Source organism: Pinus tabuliformis, chromosome 2_1 (genome assembly GCF_031772625.1).
Source record: "Pinus tabuliformis cultivar Carrire ecotype Pingquan chromosome 2_1, CPIR1, whole genome shotgun sequence".
NCBI lineage: Eukaryota > Viridiplantae > Streptophyta > Pinopsida > Pinales > Pinaceae > Pinus > Pinus tabuliformis.
In genome coordinates, this window is record NC_142299.1 from 308,963,538 (window position 1) to 308,968,266 (window position 4,729).

Genomic DNA, 4,729 nt, shown 5'->3' on the forward strand with positions numbered 1-4,729 from the left:
TTGCATGGTTGTTGTTCATAGAAATTTAAGGTAATTTCATTGATTTCTTTGAAAAGATTGCATAAGTTAACTTTGTTAATTTCTTTGAAAAAATATTGCATGATCCTTGTGCAGAGAAATATAAGATAACTTCATTGATTTCTTTGAAAATATTGCATATGTTAACTTTGTTAATTCTTTGCAAATACAACATGGTTCTTTTGCATAGAAATATAAGTTAACTTCCTTGATCTCTTTGAAAGGATTGCATAAGTTAACTTTGTTATTTTCCTTGAAAAATATTGCATGGTTTTTGTGCACAAAAATATAAGTTAACTTTGTTGATTTCTTTAAAAAGATTGCATAAATTAACTTTGTTAATTTGTATGAAAAAATATTGCAGGGTTATGCACAAAAATATAAGTTAAATTCGCTTTTTTCTTTGAAAATATTGCATACGTTAACTTTGTTAATTTATTTGCAAATATAGCATGGTTCTTGTGCACATAAATATAAGTTAACTTTGTTGATTTCTATGAAAATATTGCATTGGTTCTTGTGTGTAGAAAGATAAGTTAACTTTGTTAATTTCTTTGAAAATATTGCATTGGTCATTGGTTCTTGTGTGCATAAAGATAAGCTAACTTTGTTAATTTCTTTGAAAATATTGCATTGGTTAAGAAATATAAGTTAACTTTGTTAATTTCTTTGAAAAGATTGCATAAGTTACCTTTGTTAATTTCATTGAAAAGATGGCATGGGTCTTCTTTGAAGAAAGATAAGTTAACTATATTATTTTTTGAGATAAGTTAATTGTGTTCTTGTGCATAGAGAGATTAACAAACTGTGAGCCAAGGTTAACTATGGTAATTCCTTTGAAGATATTGTGTGGTTCTTGTGTGCAAAGAGATAGGGTTAACTATGGTGTTTGTTTATTTTTTTGTTTTTTTTTTCCTAAACTAGTTAGCATAGTTAGCATATTGGCATCCACGCTCTGCGTTGTAGGCTATATATATGTGATTTGCAACTAATATCATAAAAATGGTTTTTGCACTAGTGAATATTTTTGTAATAAGTCAATTTGGAAATATGTTTTAAATCTTTATGCATTTATGGATAAATAAAAATATTTTCAAACTTACATTAATTTATTTAATACATGTGAAATACAAATAAATAGTCATGCTTTGATAATATTTATGCATTTTATCTAATGCATGAAAGGTGTGGATAGATAGACATGGCTTTGTATAATGTATTTGAAAAAAATAGACATAAAGGATAGATGAATTTTATACTATTTGTAATAGAAAGATTAATAGTAATGTGTGTTGGTAAACATGGATTTATATTGAAAGGAATAAGTGGGTAGATACCCATGGTTTTGAGACAAGAAAACTATAACTAGGAATTATTACCATGGTCTGTGGGTTAGATTTATATTGAAAGGAATAAGTGGGTAGATACTCATGGTTTTGAAACAAGAAAAATATAACTAGGAATTATTACCATGGTATGTGGGCTACACCTGTGGTTTAACATGTTGATAAATACCTTAATAGTATGATTTGCATACAGTAATCAAGGTGTTACATAGTTATTGTCTCGTACTCGATGATGTATGTAAAAGTGAAAGTTTAACAAATTACTCTTACTTTTAATTATGCATGTGCAAGAAAGTGATACATGCAAAGATGTATAAAGAATAGAAGACTATTAGTGATTATTACATAAAACTTATAACTAGTACAAATTGAATTTTTGGGTTTTGATAAATTGATATTTTACATAATCATGATGTTAGAATTTGCCAACAATAATGATTGTAGGAAATAATTGTGTCTTACGTGATGAATGGATTGATAGATTTTAATCTAACCCTTTTGTAATGAGCGGAAGATGGATTGTAACTAATATTATTGCATGTGATGAGGTTAATATGTATAATTATTGTTACATGCAGAGTGGAAGATCATCAAAAGTAGTTAACAAGGTGTAGCCTACCACAAAAAACAACCATGCCATGAAGACATTGTGCTTGGAGAAATGTGGGGTAAAGTGTTTAAGAAAAAAGGCATCATGCTTAATGTATTAGCGGCTAGTTAATTATGATTGAATTAAAGATTATGTTTCTTTGTAAAATTTCAACAATGGACAAGGGATGGACTCCCCCATTGCCATTAAATGAGGAGTGAACTCCCTCACAAGACATTTAATAAAATAAATGTTTGTTGGTTTTTCCCTTTGGGGTTTCTAGGGTGTATCATCGTTCAATTATGTGATTTATATTTGGTTATCTTAATAATTTTTTTACATTGAATGAAATTTGAAGTTACATCATTCAACATGTTATTAACAAGCTCTCATTAATTGAACAATGTAATGATGAAAAGATGCAACAAAATGCACTATGTTAATAATTTGCTTTGATCGTTATTTATTTATGAGATTCGTTATTCCTTTTCTAAGGTTACTTCACTTTATGATGTTCATTTTAAAATTTGATGAGAAGTTAAGTATTCAATAAGTTATTCATGAGATGTTATATATAGGTAAAACTTGATAAAAAAATTCAATCTTGTGTAATTTGCATTAGGTATGTCGAGGGATGTAACAGAGGACATTGGTGCAACTTTTGAGGGGCTGTAGTCAAAAGAATATGAAGACTTGGGATGAAAATACAACATATATACATCAATATTAGAAGAGAGTAGTCCACAATTCTATCAATAAGTCAACAATTGAAACTTTTTTGGATATTTTACACCTTCACCTTTAGATATTGCATATGGATAGCAAGGAGGAGTCAGATTCAGGTACGATCTTATAGGGGATGCCTTAAGGGCATAAACAACTGTTGAGAATATTAGGCAAATCCATCTATAGGTACAAGAGAAATTGTAGAAATCACAAGAGAAATCCAAGGTCAGACATGATCAACAAAGAATAAAGAACTCATTGAAGGTAGGAGATAGGGTATGGTTATAGTTGAATGAGGAGAAACTACAAGGTTTAGTAAGAAAATAAAGGCTTTACAATATGGTCCCTTTGAGATACTATAAAAGGTAGGAGGTACTAGTGTATAAACATAGTCTACCACCATACATGCACATTTACTTAGTGGTGAAGGTAGTTAATGTAAAACTCTATGAGCCTTCCATGTTGGAGAAAGAAGAGTAATAAGTCCTACCTTCTGTAGAGTATTTTGCATCAGAGTAGATTTGACAAAGGATACATTTTCACAAAAATGTCTAGAAATAGAAAATAGGGACAACATGACCTTTGGAAGATTGCATTCAATGGAGAACTTTAGAGAAAGGCTAAATGGTACTCCAGGGAGAAGGTAGAAGAAAAAATCCTCACATCATTCAATAGAACCTTTTTGGGACCAAAAGCCTCCCAAAATGGGGAGGTTTGATCTAGTTTGGATAAATATATTATTTTTGATCAATCTTTATTCTTTTAGAGTATAAAATTTGAAGCAACAACATGGATTAATTTCTACGAGTCATCCTATTTTGGAAAAAAATGGGTGATAAAATTCAAGAGCCATTTTTAGGCCTTAAATGACTACTTTTATAATCCCAGTATTATTGTGAACCTAGATTCCACGGATACCTTTCCAATAGTGCAATAATTTCCTTAATCGAAGATCATATGAGAAAGTTATCCCTCTTGTAAGTTGACCTAATAAAATTGACAACCATAAATCAAGAGGATGCCATATAATACCCATTACTCGTGGAAAAGGAGCTAGTCATGTGGGCACTATGAAGAGGACTTTAGTAGGTCTAAGTTGCAACTCATGCTGAGGGCTAAATGAATCAAATTTAACCGCTAGTTGGATATCAAGTTGTGTTATAACTAGGCCACTAGGAGGAAAAGGGTTCCATTATATTTTAGTGGATTTTGTTCCATAGATGAGCAAAGTAGCTAAGAGTAGATAAAGAGAGAGAAAATAGAGAGGGTTTATATACTATAGCAACACACAGACCACGAGTCTCACTTCTTCTACTTGCATCCATTTCCATCCAAAAAAAATAGAGAAGAACAACCTCACCATATAGCTAAGTTTTCTCCCAAAATGGCTTTCCAAGTCATATCATGTGTTATTATGATTGTGATTGATTGCTTATTTTTTCTATTATCTATTTTCTACATTTTATATATTGTGTGCACAAAAATAGTAACTTAATAAATACAAAAGTTTAAGAAAAATAACCCTCTTAATTTTAATTTTAAGTATAATTTTATCAAACTTGTTGTCACAAACACAAAATGCTAGACTATAAGAGAAAGACAAATTTAATCTAATATCCATTTTGATCATATTACTTTAAATATTCTGAATTATACATAGGCTAAAACCTTTAAAGTTATCTAAATTAATTTGCTATTCAATTTACTTACTTTTTATTTTTTTGTTATTTTTAATATTATTTTTTTCATATTTATTTCTATATCATTACATATTATAATTATTTAAATAAGCCACTTCCTAATTACTGTACTATAGCCAGCCTAGATCCATCTTAACACCGGATCTATCAAGCGCCGAGAGGCATCAAATCTCTCGAGGTGAAAACCTATTTTTTGAGTGTAAAACTTGAGGAAAGGTTTGCACCTCGAGAGATTTGATCCCTCTCAGCACTTGATAGGTCCAGTGTTAAGATGGATCTAGGCTGGTTTTAGTTCTGTGCGGTTATACAAAATTTGTTGAACATCTACTTGTTTTGATTATTTAAAATAT